Raw genomic sequence first — 19,937 nt, forward strand, 5'->3', positions numbered from 1 at the left:
CCTCTGCAGAGACACAGTTAAATCACAGCTAATATGATATTTGTTGAGAAATAATAAATGTTGCACAGTTGGTTGACTTGATGGGCATGCAGGATGAGAACGTTGCTAACAGCAAGTCTGCTCACAAATGATTTCTGCGCCTGAGCAGAACTGCCAGCGATGCTGCTGTTAAGTAAAAACACTGTATTTGTCTTTCTTTTGAACAAAGAAGAATCCAGCTCCGGCCAGGGACGAGGGGATGGTCTGATAATCAGGGTATCATTCGTTCTTTCCATTTTCAATTCCCAATCAAAAAATCAAGTGATGAAAAACTGACTAGTTATTTTGTTTTTTTAATTTCATTATAACACCAAAAACGAAAAAAAAAACGGGCACCAGGACAGAATTTGATCTTAATATTTTTTTGGTCGGGTTTACGTGACCCGGAAGTTTGGTCAGGCTGCTCAGCCTGGGAAGCTGCGCCACCCTCAACAACCAATCAGATCGCGAGCTACAGCACAATAAATTAGCTCCCGCGGCACCCATCTAGCGCAATGACAATACACTTTGTATTTTTGGAATTAAACTGGTTAGTTAATCTGCTAGATAAATTTTAATTGCAAGATACTGCTTATCTAGTACAAAAGGCATATTTTTTCAGTATTCCGTTAGCTACTTTCAAGAGTGACGGGAGAAATGAGTGCCTTGCAGGCTAATTATTAGGATAATGATGATTTCGTATTGCACATTTTTACACCACTCTGGACATAGATACATAGACGCCGCATTGACTGCTGCCGCTCACTAGAGGGCGTGCCTACAAGGCGGCCATCTTGGTACAGTGCCACTCGCTCCTATGATTACATCTATGGGGGAATAGTGTTTCTACACAATAAAAGTGATCTTAAATCACTCAGTTGTCAAGCTATTTTCACGAGGCTTGCTTGTCAAACATCAGACATGACAGATGTAGCCGGAGTGACTCGACCCTGGCTAAAGTGTTCCTCCCTGCGTTGTGTCCTGGAGAAAGGAAATAAGGACAACCTCTGCTTGCCAGCCAGAAGAAGGGGGGGTGGTTTATTCTGTCTGTATGTAAACAAAGATATTAAAAGTACAGCCACTTCGCCATCTCTCACACACACCATTCCTCAGCGATTACAGAGACCAACTCAGAAGATCGGCGCGAATTGACAAAACGATAAGACAAATCGTAGTCATCGCTCTGATCACATACAAAATCATTTTTTATCCCCCCCAACCATTAGCTGCAATTTTATACATTTTCCAGATGAACATTTTATCAGCAACAGCTGTTTGAACATACACAATATGTATAGTTTGTCAAGACAAATAAAAGCTAAACAATACAATGAAACAAAAATAAAAGGGAGCTCACATACCTGTATGTAAACAAAGATATTAAAAGTACAGCCACTTCGCCGTCTCTCACACACACCTTTAAAAGAGATGGGAAGACAGCAGCGGTTTGAGAGGCTACATAGTGCAGTTAGCTAAGCTCAACTCTTAACTAACAAACTGCGAAGTGCTATACACACATATCCTAATACATACAAACACTAATATACAGCTCGCTAATGAAAGAATAAACACTTGTGACCTGCGCACAGTAACATTAACATCTCAATTTATCACTCCTAACTTATTTCAACAACTTATGTACAGAACCACTTTGTCATCTCACCATTCCTCAGCGATCACAGAGACCAACTGAGAAGATCGGCGCGAATTGACAGGAAGTGACATCACCAGTAAGTTACCGGTCGCGCAATAAAAGCTAAATTTACAAAATAAAAGCTCTCCATAAAAAATATTGCAACAACAAATATATAATTTGAAATCAACAACAAAATGTGAGTAGGAGAAAACTGGATTTATGGTGAAATTAACAAAAACTATTAACATCGGTTACACAGACATAGATGGAATGAAACGAACTCAGAAAACGTTCAGGCGTATTCAGATCTTTATTGAAAGAACCTATATAAAATATTCAAATTATCGGTAGTATTTCCATTATACCCGAGTAGCATTCAAGCCTGTCTTTCAGCTCTTGAGTTTTTTCCTCCCTCAGATCCTCGAGAAGAGCGTGCACATTTTTCTTCGCCCTTCGCTCCTGGAGCATGCCATTCCTCTTCTCGTGCTCCAGACTCTCCACTCTAGCAAACATTCACCAAGTCTGGCCTTTAGAACAATGGGAGAAGCAGGCAAAGCATAATTGTGGTCCTAGTGGAAAGAGGGATGGACATATGTAAGTTATATGTAATTATTTCTGATAATGCCCGACGAGGTGTCCATTATCAGAAATTAATGGCGGACGCGAAAGCGTAAACCGTCCGACACCACGAAGACTTCCAGACTTCAAAGTTATCAAATTCACCAAATAAGTTAAAAGAAATTATATCACTCATGTTTTGTCTGTCTTACCGTTGTGATAAATAAACTGTGGAATAACGTTGAGTCTCCGTTGCCATGGTTACCAACTAACCTTTGAGCCAGTGCGATCATTTAGATCTGTCATCAGGCAATTTGACCAGAATCACTTTTTAACCTACACCCTCCAGCTCTCACGATGATCTCATGTGTTTGAAGAACATTACATGCAAACACTCACAACATTAGAATGAGGTTCAGCTTTCAGCGGTCCAAAATTCAGCGAATAATTCTACTTTAAGATTGATGAGTACCTCTTTCCTTCGTAAATTCATGAACCGCTGCCTCTGCTAGCCCTGTACCAAGCGGCGCTTTAGACACACCCTTCCACTGTCGAGGCGTGTATGTATATGTCTGATGCAGCCTGACCAAACTTCCGGGTCAAACCCGACCAATTATATATTAAAAACAAATTCTATCCTGGTGCCCGTTTTTCCATTTCGTATTTTTGATCTGAGCCTAAAACTGAAATATGAAAAAACAGGCATTTTTTTCGTCTTTGGTGTCATAATGAAAAACAAAATAACCAGTCAATTTTTCATTATGTGATTTTTGATTGGCAATTGACAAAGGAAAGAACTAATTATTTCTGATGATCCCAGCGGCCAGTGAGTCGCAAATGTAAAGAATCCGTGTATCATTCGTTCATTTGTTTTTCCAAATAAAAACAAAAATAAGAAAACAAAAAAAAAAAAAACTCTTTTTCTCAGTGTTCGTTTCCAAAACTAAAATGAAAAAACGTTTTCAGTTTTCGATTTTATGCTCAAATGAATAATTGAAAAAACGGATAACGAACGTTTCCTGTTTCATCCAATTTTGATCTGACCCTTCGCTAAGCCCCGCCCCCCTTGTTTACTGTCGCTAGCCAGTCAAGCTTTCTCTCCTGGAGAAACATGGAGTTTTTATATTGCTCACATATAGTGGGGCTGATATACACACTTGACCTCATTAAGGCACAGCAAATCCCAGCAATATCTTGCACAAGTTTGCCACAACAGTGGCACAAACCAAGGGGTAGCAAGATTAAAGGTGTTCTGAGCTCATCTATTGTCATCGCGAAAGCCAGGCGTGAGTGCAAGCGGAGACCTGTAGATTGCTGCTACAGAGGAAACAAGTCCCTTCACAAAATGCTAAAAGATATCAGTGTCAGAATTTGTCTCTATCTGTTATTATTTATTTTGCTTAAATATTACACAGTGGTTCAAGGTTTAACAGAGACGTCTTTGTTAACGTTATCACACCAAGCTATAGTTAGCTAATATTAGCTAGCACTTAATCTTAGGGGCTCTTATTGATTTTGGAGGGATTCAGCTATTCATGTGGTCTTCCACACTGCCTTATCCACACCCGGCATCTTTCTTGTGCGCTTGGGGAAAGCAAAGAATTCTACACCACCCTCCAAACTTCTTGGATATCGACTGTCGGACTTGCAAGTCCCGTATGCACACCGCTTCGGCATTTTGCTTTCTGCCAAAAGCTTGACTAGCCTCTTGTGCATAGTTACGGTTGCTAATGTAGGATTGGACAGAGGCCGTTTGTGGGAGGGGCTTAGCGAAGGGTCAATTGGATAAAACAGGAAACAGTCAGTTTTTTCCCAATATTCATTTGAGCATAAAATCGAAAACTGAAAAAACAAGTCGCTAACTGTTTTTTTTTTTATTTTAGTTTTGGAAACTAATACCGGGAAAAAGAGTTGTCTTTTTAAATTTCTTATTTTTGGTTTTATTTGGAAAAACGAATTAACGAATGTTACACAGATTTAAAGCTCCATGGCCTCAAGTTAGGGACATGACAGATTATACAGCCGGCTGGAAGGCAGGGGGGCTCCTGGTAATAAATCAATGGTGCAGTCGTTTGGGCGATGTGGGGGCAAAGAAAGAGCTTTAACTTTACAAAACACTGAACCTAGGTCATGGTATCCAATGGGGATGAGCAACAGATCTACCGGGGACATGGTAGTGTCAGATGGAGGAGAGCTAGGAGACTGGAGCGCTGATTTATGGCAGTTTGAAGAAAAGACTCCAACTTTTAACACGGCAGTCAGACCAGAGGATATGTGGGTTGTGTAGCGCAAGTCAGGGAAAACTGAGGATCATAGAAACACTCGAGCCGGGAAACAGAAGAAACTCAATCAATTCACAGTGGTTCCCGGAAATTATCAGAGTGATAGGAGCGGTCTTGTGAGTGATGGCAGATAGAATACCCCTGTCAAGGGCCATTACTGTAACGGGTGAAGGTAGTTGTTCCAGGGAGGGTGGAGCTGTGAAGCAAAAGTGGGATCCAGAAGATTCTGTTCTTTCCCAGAATTCACCATAGTTAGTAACTCCGAGCTGGTGTTGGAATTGGAATTGCACATGAATATCCAACTGTGACAAGCATCGTTCTACATACAGGGTCAAACGATGTGTCCAAGCAACAATCCGAGGTTCTGAAACGGGACTTCATTGGATTATTAAACACAGTGAGCTCGCTGAATGCAGCTGTATTCATCAGTGGACCTGTACCACCAGTCCGAGGAGGAGAGGAAAGATTCAGCAGGTTGCTGGCACTGAATAAATGGCTTTTATTGGCATGTGCTGACCACTCAGTGCATTTTATTAATAATTTTAACATTTTTTGGGAACGCAGGCATCTTTTTAAGGCAAATGGATTTAATTTTAACAAGTCAGGGGTGAAACTGTTCACCTCCAACATGTTTTATTTCCTACGTCATCCATCTGTGCTCGGGGCCAAGGCTGAGATAAACAAGGAGTTATCTTATAGAGAGGAACAAACAAATCCCAGCAGAAACCTTGAGGAGGAACTCCATCTGCCCCCACCCGAGAGGAACTTTGGAAAGGAGAGACATCAGAGGCAAGAAGAGAGGTCTTTATTTGCCCCAAACCCTCTCAACAGCACTAATGACCAGGACCAGGGACCAGGACCAGGACCTTCCCCAGCCCCCCAAACCCCTGACAGGTCATTGTGCTCCTCACCCTCCCTTTCTCCCTCCTCCTCCCCTCACCTGAAATTCACTGAGGAGATGATGGAACGGGTCAATGCTGGGCTTAGATCTACCCCCCAGCCCAATCCCTTTTTATCCCCCATAAACCCCCCACCAAAGCGGCCAAAGGTTCCCCGCCGAGCCCCGCCCCTACTAGAGCAGCCGAAGCGACGGAGCCCAGCCCCACCCCTTTCTGTCTCTTCACGCTGCCACCATGTACTGTCTCCGCAGTCTGATGTGTGATGTGTGAGGGGTCCAGGCTGTGTGGATTCTGACAGTCGTGACTTTTCCCAGGACAAGCTGGGGCCCTGTTCATTAGAAGATTTTAAAATTTCTGTACTTTTAGGTGACAGAAGGAGAAATGTGACCCAGTCAAAACACAGAGAGTTGCACTCAAAAAGATCTTTAAATAAAGTAATCATACCTTGTGTGCCACAGACTGCACCCAAACACAAGGGGGCAAATAATACCTCTAAAACACTTAAGTTGGCTTTATTAAATGTTAGGTCTTTAGCTGGGAAAACATTCTTAATTAATGATTTTATCACTGAGCACACCCTGGATTTTATGTTTTTAACTGAAACTTGGTTGGAACAAAATAACAGTGCTGCTGTTCTTATTGAGTCAACCCCTCCTGTTTACAGTTTTATCAGCGAGGCCAGAGTGAGCAGGAGAGGAGGAGGGGTCGCAGTCTTATTCAATGAATCCTTTCAATGTAAGCAGTTATCTCCTGGAAGTTTTCAGTCCTTTGAATATATGGCTATACAGCTGAAGGCCTCACCCAGAGTCCTGTTTCTGAATATTTACAGGCCCCCTAAATACTGTGCAGATTTTTCTGAAGACCTCAGTGAACTGCTGTCTATGATCTGTGTTGATTTTGACTGTATAATTATTGTTGGTGATTTTAACATCCATATGGACAATCCCCAAGACAGAGGGACTAAAGACCTGAGTAACACTCTGGACAACTTTGGGCTGACTCAGCATATAACAGAGCCCACGCACAATAGGGGGCACACTCTAGACTTAGTGATCTCCAAGGGTCTAAGCATTTCAAAGATTACTGTGTCTGATGTGGGCCTGTCTGACCATTCCTGTGTTTTCTTTGAGAGAACGAGTTCAGTGCACACAAATGTCTCAACAGCAGTGATCTCAAAACGGTGTATAACTGAAAACAGTAGTAAGATCTTTAACCAGGTTTTCTCCTTAACACCTGCCCTGTCCAGGGGTTCAGTCAGTGAGCTCGTCAGTAGCTTTAATACTAAAATGTTAAATGTTATGGATACTATTGCTCCCATTAAGGTGAAGGTTATCTCTGGAAGGAAGAAGTAGAAGTCGGAAAGCTGAGTGCAGATGGAGAAAAACAAATCTCCAGGTTCATTATGACATCTATAAAGAGAAACTTCACTCTTATAATTTACAACTGAGGAATGCAAGGAAATCCTACTTCTCTGACATCATCACCAAAAACAGTCGTAATGCTCGGGCCTTATTTGCTACAGTTGACAGGCTAACAAACCCTCCTGTGTCAGTGGCAAATGAACTCCATTCCACCATGGCCTGCAATGACTTTGCCAAATTCTTCATAGACAAAGTCCAAAATATTAGACAAGCAGTTGGTACATCAGCAGCAGGTTCAGCATATGTACTGTGTCCACCGAAAACCGGTTTAAACACCATGACACTATTTCAACCCATTAACAGTAAAGACCTGGAGGACATCTTACGTCACCTGAAGTCCTCCTCTTGCTGTTTAGACATCCTACCAACAGGTTTTTTCAAAGGGGTCTCAAAGACTTTGGAGTCAGACCTGTTACTGATTGTGAACCTGTCCTTAACGTCAGGTGTGTTTCCAGAGCCACTAAAAACAGCTGTAATTAAACCTCTGCTGAAAAAGGACAATCTTGACAAGACGCAAATGAACAACTACAGGCCCATCTCAAATCTCCCATTTATAAGTAAGATCATTGAAAAAGCGGTTTTTCAACAGCTTAATTACTTTTTAACACAAAATAACTGCTATGATACCTTCCAGTCAGGCTTTAGACAGCACCACAGCACTGAGACTGCTCTGACCAAAGTGTTTAATGACATATGTCTGAATACAGACAGTGGAAAAATGTCCGTCTTAGTTTTACTGGATCTCAGTGCTGCCTTTGATACAGTTGACCACAATATATTACTCAAACAACTGGAGAACTGGGCTGGTCTTTCCGGAACTGTACTAAACTGGTTCAAAACATACTTAGAGAACAGGAAGTACTTTGTGTCAATAGGTAACTTTACATCTGAGCAGACAAGAATCAATGTGGAGTTCCCCAAGGTTCCATCCTGGGACCTCTTCTGTTTAACATCTACATGCTCCCACTGGCACAGATTATAAAACACAACCAAATAAACTACCATAGCTATGCAGATGATACACAGATGTATATAACAATGTCACCAGGAGACAGAGGGCCTGTACAGGCCCTTGGTAAATGCATTGAGGAGATTAATGACTGGATGTGCCACAACTTCCTCCAGCTAAACAAAAACAAAACTGAGGTAATTGTCTTTGGAGCCAAAGATAAACGATTGAAAGTCACCACAGAGCTTCAATCTATAAATCTAAAAACGACCAACCAGGCCAGAAATCTGGGTGTAGTGATGGACTCAGACCTAAATTTGGACAAACACATTGTTATGAGGTGCGAATGGCGATCGCCCTCTTCATCACGGGCCCAGGTGTTTGCTGTCCGCCACTCCACCTCCCGGTGACCGGGTTCAGCGTCACCGGAATAACTCAGACTTTTTCTTGCTGGTTTCTTGGTGGAGCTATTTATTGTGCCCCCTTTTCTCCCCACATGTGTGTTCAGTCCCAAAAATTACTACAGACTGTACATATCTTTTTTACCAATCAAGCCCACATCAGCTCCAGCTTTTATATCATTCCTAGCCATTTTTCGCTCCTTTCTCCACCCGTCTTTCTCCATTTAAAGGGCTCCCTCTCTTAATTGAACTCCTCCCCCATAATCATCAACCTCCGGGTAACAGGTGCTCCTTATCACCTGCAGCCGACATAGATTCCCCCCGATACACAAAAATACTCATACACAACCACCAACATAACAGATTTTAGATTAGCACCCATCAGTGCCAGTGATGTCCCAGTCTCGATACTGATCCAACCCCAAACCCACAGACTAGTAGGTGTGCACCCCTAATAGCCTGCAGACTACAGATCAGGTCCTGGAAAATAAGGGACGGGGTCACTCCGTCACATCATCCACCACCTCCCCTAGGTTGACACTGGGTGGCAACCTGGATAAATAGTCGGCCACCACGTTGAACTTTCCTGCCCGATGTCGAATGACAAACCGGAACGGTTGTAACGCAAGATACCACCGAGTTAGGCGACTGTTATGGTCTTTCATGGAACTAATCCAGGTCAGGGCCCGATGATCTGTTTCCAGATCAAACTCTCGTCCCAACAAATAGTAGCGGAGACTCTCCAAAGCCCATTTAATGGCCAACCCCTCCTTCTCTATGGTTGAGTACCTGGTCTCTCGAGGCACTAGTTTTCGGCTCAGGTACAGGATCGGTTGTTCAGCGCCCTCCTCTCCTTGGGCTAATACTGCTCCGATACCCACTGCTGATGCATCCACCTGCACCAAGAATCGGTGGTCAAAATCAGGGCTGCGCAAGACCGGGGATGAGCTCAGGTGATCCTTAAGAGTGTCAAACGCTTGCTGGCATGCAGCACTCCAGAGGACAGGATTTCTTTTGTCCTTCATGGTGAGGGCAGTTAGTGGTGTGGCAATAGTGGCAAACTGGGGCACGAAGCGGGTCACTCCGTCACACACATTAAGGCAATAACAAAGTCAGCCTACTATCACCTTAAGAATATATCAAGGCTAAAAGATCTGATGTCTCAGCAGGACCTGGAAAAACTAGTCCATGCATTCATCTTTAGTAGGCTTGATTATTGTAATAGCATCTTTACAGGTCTGCCTAAAAAGTCAGTTAGACAACTGCAGCTCATCCAGAACTCAGCTGCTCAAGTCCTCACTAAGACCAAAAAATGGAGCACATCAGTCCAGCTCTGAAGTCTTTACACTGGCTGCCTGTCCATCAGAGGATAGACTTTAAAGTTCTGATGCTGGTCTATAAAGCTCTGAATGGTCAAGGACCAAAATACATCAGTGACCTCCTGACCCACTATGAACCTTCCAGACCCCTCAGGTCATCTGGATCCGGTTTTTTATCAGTTCCCAGAGTCAAAACCAGACATGGAGAAGCTGCATTCAGCTTCTATGCTCCACATGTCTGGAACAAACTCCCAGAAAGCCTCAGATCAGCTGAAACACTCAGTGTATTTAAGTCCAGGTTGAAGACACACCTATTTTCAGCTGCATTTGAATAAGCTTGAGTTTCAAAACGGAATCATGTTTTAACTATTGATTTTATCTTTCATATATAATTATTTCTGATTTTATCTATTGTTCTTATTTCCTTCTTTTGCTTAAATTTTAAATCATGCTTTTTATTTCTTCTGTTTTAATGTCTCTGTAAAGCACTTTGAATCACCTTGTTGTTGAATTGTGCTATACAAATAAACTTGCCTTGCCTTGCCTTGCCTTAACTAGTATGGCACGGCTCCAGTCTGTCTCATCTTTTTTGGAAGGTCCAGCGCTCGGCCGTAACCCTTCTGTCTGTTTGGACTCTCACATACATTCGGTTAATCATAGAAAAACGAGAACAAAACTTTTTAGCCCCTTAAATTCATAAAACAGACATGGTGCAGTTATTTCCATTCTAGAAAATAAGAGTAATCACCACCATTCCTATAAATTCTGGATATTCTAACAATCTGAATCTTTTTTAAATGTTCGATGAAGCCCTTTGCTGTTCTGTTTAGAGACTCAGCTGATCATAAACCAAGTTTTGCTCTTGAATCAAGCTTCTAAACTCTTCACCTTTTTCATTTCTCAGTTAGTATTCACTTTAAAACTGATTAAAAGAAAATATAAATGAATGCCTATCAACAAATGTGGGATCTAAACTCTACTGCTTCCTCTAAAATAATTTATTTTCTCAATTCAGAAATGTGTGTGTGTAAGTCACAACACCCGTGACACCAAAACGGCTTTCTTTTCTCTCTTTTCTCTACACTCTGCACTGTGAGCACACACAACAAATCATTTTGTGCCAGGGTGTTGTCTCACGTATTAGATTATGCTTAAGATACAAATGGGTTTATCAGTCACATCAGAATCCATACATACTGATCCTCCCGTAATAAAACGGTCGGATCTTATCAAACACACTTTGTTTCTTGTGACAATCAAGTCAGCGAAACAGCGTATACACGTCAAGACACTGAATCAAGTTTGCCACAAGAACTCATAAGTTTGGCAGTATTGCTCTGCCGTCAGCAATCATACACCCATTTTATTTTTGTGAGACACGTGCAGGCACCTGTTCATCTACTGTTCTATCACTATGAATTAGTTTATCTATTATCAATAAGGATACTTCTACAACTACTATCAAAGTATGTCCGGACTTCTTATGTTGTCAGTTGCTATATATGAATAAGTGGGGAGCTACTGACAAGCATTAAGCATGTCACACAGCCCAAACATATAACATTTCAGGACACACCACACAGTTAACAACCACAGTGAAGCGTGTCAAAGCCCAAACATGTAACATTCAACAGGACACTTACACAACACATTCAAATCAAACAGTCAGACAACATACAAGAACCTATACCCCAGCCGGCATTGCTCCCTGCCTATTTTCCTACAGCTCACTGTGCGCACACCTTTATTCACAAACTCTTCAACTTATACTCTTTTACCGAAGCTGCTACAGCTCGATTGGCCGAATACCCTTAGATCCTATTTCGGTGAATTTGACATCTGCCTTACATGTAACAGATTAGCGGTTTAGCAGTTTTAATTTAGTTTGAGTGAAGGAATTCATTTTATAGCAAAATCCGAAATCGTGAAGAACTCATGAAAGTAAGCTTATTCTCGGATTCCTGAAACTTTAGATTTGCTCTTTCTTTTACTGCAAAGCACAACGTTGTTTTTTTGTTTAAATCTTTCTAGATACATAGTTTGAGTGAAGGAATGCATTTTACAAGCAAAATCCCAAATCATGCCGAACTCATGAAAAGCTTTTTCTCGGATTTCTGAACCTTTGCTCTTTCTTTTACTGCAAAATACAACGTTGTTTTTTGTTGAAATCTATCTAGACATTGATAAAAACCAGCCGAACATCTCTGCTGCCGCTTTTGATCATTTATGGTTGGGCATTCTTACCTTTTCTTACCCGCTTTTTACAAATTAAGATCTGACATTCACACCTACTTGCAGTCCAACACTTTCCCTCCCGCTTTTTCTTTCATGTTTTCTAGCAATTATTGATGGATATTCTGACCGTCTTACAGCGGAGCTCCTCCGCTCCCTCTTTTGATGGTGTATGTTCGGGCATTCGAACCTTTTCTTACCCGCTTTTTACAAACTATGGTCGGGCATTCAAACCTTCTTGTCGCCAAACACATCCACTCCTGCTTTTGATGATGTATGGTTGGGCATTCGCACCTTTTCTTACCCATTTTTCAGTAATTATGGGTGGACATTCACACCTTCTTGCAGCTGAACACCTCCTCTACACCTCCTCTCCCGCTTATGATCATGTGCGGTTTGATATTCGAAAATTTTCTTTCATGTTTTAAAGCAATTATTGATGGACATTCAGACCTTCTTGCAGCTGAACACCTCCGCTCCCGCTTTTGATCATACATTGTCGGGCATTCGCACCTTGTCTTACCCGCTTTTTACAAACTTTAGTCGAACATTCACACCTTCTTGCAGCCGAACACATCCTCTCCTGCTGTTGATGATGTATGGTTGGGCATTCGCACCTTTTTTTACCCAATTTTCAGGAATTATGGGTGGACATTCAGACCACCCATAATTCAGACATTCAGACCTTCTTGCAGCCGAAAACCTCCTGAAAACCTCATACATTGTCGGGTATTCGCACCTTGTCTTACCCGCTTTTTACAAACTTTAGTCGGACATTCACACCTTCTTGCAGCTGAACCTCCTCCGCTCCCTGTTTTGATCATGTATGGTCTGGCAATACTACCTTTTCTTACCCGTTTGTGAGTAATTATGGCTGGACATTCACAGCTTCTTGCAGCCGAACACCTCTCCCGCTTTTGATGATGAATGGTCCGGCATTCTTACCTTTTCTAACACATTTTTCAGCAATTATGGTCGGACATTCAGACCTACTCACAGCCGAACACTTCCGCTCACGCATTTGATGGTGTATAGTCGGGCATTCTCACCCTTTCTCATCAGCTTTTTGGAAATTATGATCTGACATTTACACCTTCTCTCAGTCGAACAGCTTTGCTCCCGCTTTTGATTATGTTTGGTTGGATATTCGAACCTTTTCTTAACTGCTTTTTCCAAACTTTGGTCGGACCTTCACACCTTCTTGCAGCCGAACACCTCCGCTTCCGCTTTTGATGGTATATATTCGGGCATTCGAACCTTTTCTTACCTGCTTTTTACAAACCATGGTCGGACTTTCACACCTTCTTGCAGCTGAACACCTCCTCTCCCGCTTATCATCATGTGCGGTTTGATATTTGAAAATTTTCTTTCATGTTTTAAAGCAATTATTGATGGACATTCAGACCTTCTTGCAGCCGAACACCTCCGCTCCCTCTTTTGATCATACATTGTCGGGCATTCGCACCTTGTCTTAGCCGCTTTTTACAAACTTTAGTCGGACATTCAGACCTTCTTGCAGCCGAACACCTCCGCTTCCGCTTTTGATGGTATATATTCGGGCATTCAAACTTTTTCTTACCTGCTTTTTACAAACCATGGTAGGACTTTCACACCTTCTTGTAGCCGACCAACTCCGCTCCCGCTATTGATTGTGTACAGTCGGGTATTTTCACCTTTTCTTACCCGCTTTTTACCAACTATGGTCGGACATTCACACCTTCTTACAGCGGAACACCTCCGCTCCCTCTTTTGATGGTGTATGTTCGGGCATTCGAACCTTTTCTTACCCGCCTTTTACAAACTATGCTCGGACATTCAAACCTTCTTGTAGCCGAACACATCCACTCCTGCTTTTGATGATGTATGGTTGGGCATTCGCACCATTTTTTTACCCATTTTTCAGGAATTATGGGTGGACATTCAGACCTTCTTGCAGCTGAACACCTCCTCTCCCACTTATGATCATGTGCGGTTTGATTTTCGAAAATTTTCTTTCATGTTTTAAAGCAATTATTGATGGACATTCAGACCTTCTTGCAGCTGAACACCTCCGCTCCCGCTTTTGATCATACATTGTCGGGCATTCGCACCTTGTCTTAGCCGCTTTTTACAAACTTTAGTCGAACATTCACACCTTTTTGCAGCCGAACACCACCTCTCCCGCTTTTGATGATGTATGGTCCGGCATTCTTACCTTTTCTAACACATTTTTCAGCAATTGTGGTCGGAGATTCACACCTTCTTGCAGCCGAACACCTCCGCTTCCGCTTTTGATGGTATATATTCGGGCATTCGAACCGTTTCTTATCCGCTTTTTACAAACCATGGTCGGACTTTCATACCTTATTGTAACTGAACAACCCCGGTCCCGCTATTGATTGTGTACAGTCGGGTATTTTAACCTTTTCTTACCCGCTTTTTATCAATTATGGTCGGACATTCACACCGTTTTACAGCGGAACACCTCCGCTCACTCTTTTGATGGTGTATGTTCGGACATTCGAACCTTTTCTTACCCGCTTTTTACAAACTATCAGTCAGAAGAGGTTGGCTCCTTGGTATAATTTACAGCTGCATGCGTTAAAGCAGACTGTAAGAAAGCTGGAGAGACAGTGGCGTTCCTCTAATTTAGAAGAGTCTCAATTAGTCTGGAAAGATAGTTTAATAACGTATAAGAAGGCCATTCGTAAAGCTAGAACTGCTTATTATTCATTATTGATAGAAGAGAATAAGAATAATCCCAGGTTTCTTTTCAGCACTGTTGCCAGGCTGACAAAGAGTCCGAGCACTGTTGAGCCATGTATTCCTTTAACTCTCAGCAGTGATGATTTCATGAAATTCTTCATCAATAAAATTGTTTCTATCAGAGAGAAGATTAATGCAATCCTTCCCACTATTATCACTGATGTATCATCAAGTAGAGCAGCTTTAGAAGTATCTTTAGAACCTGAATTGTATTTAGACAGTTTCTTCCCAGTTGATCTCTGAGTTAACAACAGCAATAGTCTCTTCTAAACCATCAACTTGTATTTTAGACCCAATCCCAACCAGACTGTTCAAGGAGGTTTTCCCCTTAATTGACACTTTCATATTGGATTTGATCAATCTGTCTTTGTTGACAGGATATGTACCTTAGACTTTTAAGGTTGCTGTAATTAAACCTTCACTTAAAAAACCTACTCTTGATTCAGAAGTGTTGGCTAATTATCCACCTATATCCATCCATCCATCATCTGCCGCTTATCCGGGGGTCGGGTCGCGGGGGCAGCAGCTTGAGCAGAGAAACCCAGACGTCCCTGTCCCCGGCCACTTACTCCAGCTCTTCCGGGGGGACCCCGAGGCGTTCCCAGGCCAGCCGAGAGACATAGTCACTCCAACGTGTCTTGGGTCTTCCCCGGGGTCTCCTCCCATATCCAATCTCCTTTTTTTGTCTAAAGTTGAAAAAATAGTCGCAGCTCAACTTTGTGATCATTTACATAGAAATAATCTGTTTGAAGAGTTTCAGTCAGGATTCGGAGTGGATCATAGCACAGAAACAGCACTGGTGAAAGTTACCAATGATCTCCTCTTAGCCTCTGATAGCGGACTTGTGTCTGTGCTTTTCCTGTTGGATCTCAGTGCTGCATTTGATACAATTGATCACAGTATTCTGTTACAGAGACTTGAACATGTTATTGGGATTAAAGGAACTGCATTAGGCTGGTTTAAGTCATATTTATCTGATAGATTCCAGTTTGTTCTTGTAAATGAAGAATCTTCCTCACACATTGGAGTAAGTCATGGAGTTCCTCAGGGTTCTGTGCTTGGACCAATTCTTTTTACTTTGTACATGCTTCCATTAGGTAACATTATTAGACAGCATGGCATAAATTTCCATTGTTATGCTGATGATACTCAGCTGTACTTATCTATGAAACCAGATGAAACCATTGAACCATGAAATTGAATTGAATTACTTCTCAGAATACACATGGGCTTTTTGGTTGCCTCCACATATGACAACCTCAGCCATCCCATCTATTTCTTTAACAAAATGTAGGTTCACAAGTTGTGTATTGGACCTGAGGGATATATTGTTTTAGCTGCGGTGAGTGTTGTAAGTAATACCTGATATGGACCTTCCCATCTTGGGCTAGACCAGTTCTTTTTCTTTATCGCTTTGATGAGGATACAGTCTCTGGGTTTTAGAGATTCCTCCACAGGTTCACCTGGAAGAGACTACACAGAAGAGATCTCTCTACATTTTAACCATGTATTCTGCTAAGGTTTCATCATGTCGTCATCGGTGAACAGTTCTAACTGCGGGAGTACATTATCTCAAATGGAGTTAATCCTGTGCTAGTTGGAGTAATATGCATGTTTAGGACTACTAGTGGTAAACAGTAGTAACTCAATTTTTTTCCCAATTTCCTGTATTTTCTTCAACCTTGACTTAATTATTCCAATATGTCTCCACCAAACCTGCTGACTGTGGATGATATGCACAGTGGTTTCTAAGGTCTATTCTTAAGTTCTTTGCCATCAGAGAGATAACATTGTTTGCAAAGTGCGTCCCATTATCACTGTAGATATTTTCAGCAAATCCAAATCTAGGAAATATTTCACTAGTGTTGAGAGTGCATCTGCCTGTGCACATGGAAATACTTCAACTCATTTGGTAAAACATCAATTATCACCAGGCAGATACCTTTATTTAGTTCAATGAAATCCATACAAACGCGTTGAAAAGGATACTCTGGTCTCGGGAACTGTCCTCGCCCCGGTCCGAGGCCACCTCGTGGATCATATTTTGCACATATTTGACATGTTAGACAAAAATTCTTTATTATAATATTATTATTTATTATTAATACAACCATACGCTGTAAAAAGCAGCTGCAGCTGTCTTTAAATTTCTCTTTAAGAAAGCCATTGTTTGATATCTGACACCCATAGCACATTTTATTTTTGTGTTTTTGTAAATATCCGATTATTCACTTTAACCCACTTTGCTGCTCTGTTAAGAGATAAATGCTGTAATCTCTGATGAATTTGATATCAGTTCCTTTAAGTTTTAGGGAAGTTAATCAGATATAATGAATATGTTAAATTCTCCATTTCCTGCTTATGTTTCTGATAAACTTGTGATGTTTTTCCTCAAATTTAGAAAAGGTTTCAGTTTGGCTTGAAAACCATCTGCACCTAACAGGTTTGACTGTCTGGTCTCAGACCTGCTTCAGGCCCAAACATTTCAAGGAAAGCAGTGAGTTCTTTAGCTTGCTTATTATGGGCTACATCTACATGCACATTCAAGTCCCCTGTTATGACTAAACAGTCAAAAGCAGTGCACACAAAAATTAAAGTAATTCAGTAAAATCATCAATAAAACAATTTTGTGGTGATACAAAGTTTGAAAGATTGACTCAAATGTCTGCTGTTTCACCACCACTTCAACTCAATCTGAACTAGTCAGTGAAACATTACTCCTGTCGTCACCATCAGCAACAGCAACACACCACTAGCAGCTGTTTCACACTTTATACATTCCAAGCAAACATTACAACACTGCAGCAAACGAACAGACAAAGATGGATTTACTTCTTGCAATCTACTATCGCAAAGTCTCTTAAGAAAGATTCCATTTCTAACGCACGGCGAGTTATTTATTCCTGTAGACTTCTCACACAGACTATGCACTCACTCACCTTTACTGACTGATTTTATGTTACTTATCATGGGTTAATCCTAAACAACTATACAGTCTTTGGTTAAAGGCTACTCCCTTTGATACTTAGCTGCACTCGAAATAGCAACGTTTTTCCTTTAAAGAATAGCAATGCCCCTACTTACATGTATCGTCATATCACGGGTTTCTCATCGTAATTTTATACAGTTTAGTTAAAGGCCTTGGGTACTTAGCTGCACTTGTAAAAATAGCAACGTTTCTTTCAGATCTTAGTTCAGTATCATACATTTATTAGTTAAACTTAACCGGTCTTGCAGATATTATCTGAGTATTAACTTTAATGTTGGACTTCACTGGAAGAGAGGGTTCCAGTTGAACATAATACTGTTCAATACTCACGTCACTGTTTAAAACTCACTATTATTTGCAAACGTCTTATTTAAATGAAGTTCAATTTAACCTCATTGGTCTAACAGTTGTAAGTTCCATCCATCCATCCATCATCTGCCGCTTATCCGGGGGTCGGGTCGCGGGGGCAGCAGCTTGAGCAGAGAAACCCAGACGTCTCTGTCCCCGGCCACTTCCTCCAGCTCTTCCGGGGGGACCCCGAGGCGTTCCCAGGCCAGCCGAGAGACATAGTCTCTCCAGCGTGTCCTGGGTCTTCCCCGGGGTCTCCTCCCAGTGGGACGTGCCCGGAACACCTCCCCAGGGAGGCGCCCAGGGGGCATCCTAACCAGATGCCCGAGCCACCTCATCTGACTCCTCTCAATGCGGAGGAGCAGCGGTTCTACTCCGAGCCCCTCCCGGATGACTGAGCTTCTCACCCTATCTCTAAGGGAGGCCCAGACACCCTGCGGAGGAAACCCATTTCGGCCGCTTGTATTCGCGATGTTGTTCTTTCGGTCACTACCCACAACTCGTGACCATAGGTGAGGATGGGAACGTAGATTGACCAGTAAGTAGAGAGCTTCGCCTTCTGGCTCAGCTCCCTCTTCACAACGACGGGTCGGTGCAGAGCCCGCAACACTGCAGACGCCGCACCGATCCGCCTGTCAATCTCCCACTCCATTCGTCCCTCACTCGTGAACAAGACCCCGAGATACTTGAACTCCTCCACTTGGGGAAGGATCTCATTCCCGACCCGGAGAGAGCACTGTACCATTGTAAGTTAAATAATCAAATTTTTTTTTTGCTGTAATAATCACTCTATTTCTCGCCAACAATAGTAACACAACGGAATCCTTACCATAAATCCACTGGTAAGTCCAACAACCAAGAATCCAGTGAGTCTGGCAGCTGATTCAAAAATAAAGATCCTGTCACCTTTCCCCCAGCCAGTGGCAGCCGGCCTCGTTCAGTAACCAGGCTGACAGGACTTTAGTTAGAAGTCCTGAAATTCCCTGTGTTTGGTTTCAGCTCCAATCCTGGGTACCAAGTACCAATATGTCAGAAACATTCTCTCAAAATTAGGCTCAGAGTCGCTGGATACGATTAACACAAAACATTTATTTCTTGCAAGAAAGAACCTGTCAGGAAGCTGGCTCAGAGTTGTCTGACTCACAAATGATACTATTTCTATTTCTATTATTTATGTTTAATGGCCATTCAATGTTATATGAAAAGTTCAGACAGTCAAAAACAATGTCACTTGAAAAAGAGTGTTATGAGAACCAAAAGGTAGGAGGAAACCTACCTACCTGCAAGATTCAAGGAAACCTTAAATCTTGCAGCTTTTCTCATAGTGTAACTTCCTGATTTTTCTAACACTGAGGAAGACAGCCATGTTAGAGACCTGGTATCAGATGAGGACACAGAAGAGAAGGAGGTGCCGTTACAGAGAGGAGCTCAACTACAAGAAGTGACTGATGAAGAGTCACACGAAGACGAGGAAGAAGACAAACAACAGGAGGTGTCGTTACAGAGAGGAGCTCAACTACAAGAAGTGACTGATGAAGAGTCACAGGAAGACGAGGAAGAAGACAAACAACAGGAGGTGTCGTTACAGAGAGGAGCTCAACTACAAGAAGTGACTGATGAAGAGTCACACGAAGACGAGGAAGAAGACCAACAACAGGAGGTGCCGTTACAGACAGGAGCTCAACTACAAGAAGTGACTGATGAAGAGTCACACGAAGACGAGGAAGAAGACAAACAACAGGAGGTGTCGTTACAGAGAGGAGCTCAACTACAAGAAGTGACTGATGAAGAGTCACACGAAGACGAGGAAGAAGACAAACAACAGGAGGTGCCGTTACAGACAGGAGCTCAACTACAAGAAGTGACTGATGAAGAGTCACAGGAAGACGAGGAAGAAGACCAACAACAGGAAGTGTCGTTACAGACAGGAGCTCAACTACAAGAAGTGACTGATGAAGAGTCACACGAAGACGAGGAAGAAGACAAACAACAGGAGGTGTCGTTACAGAGAGGAGCTCAACTACAAGAAGTGACTGATGAAGAGTCACATGAAGACGAGGAAGAAGACCAACAACAGGAAGTGTCGTTACAGACAGGAGCTCAACTACAAGAAGTGACTGATGAAGAGTCACATGAAGAC

The sequence above is a fragment of the Leuresthes tenuis genome, unplaced genomic scaffold (genome assembly GCF_036924035.1).
Source record: "Leuresthes tenuis unplaced genomic scaffold, fLeuTen1.0.hap1 SCAF_20, whole genome shotgun sequence".
NCBI lineage: Eukaryota > Metazoa > Chordata > Actinopteri > Atheriniformes > Atherinopsidae > Leuresthes > Leuresthes tenuis.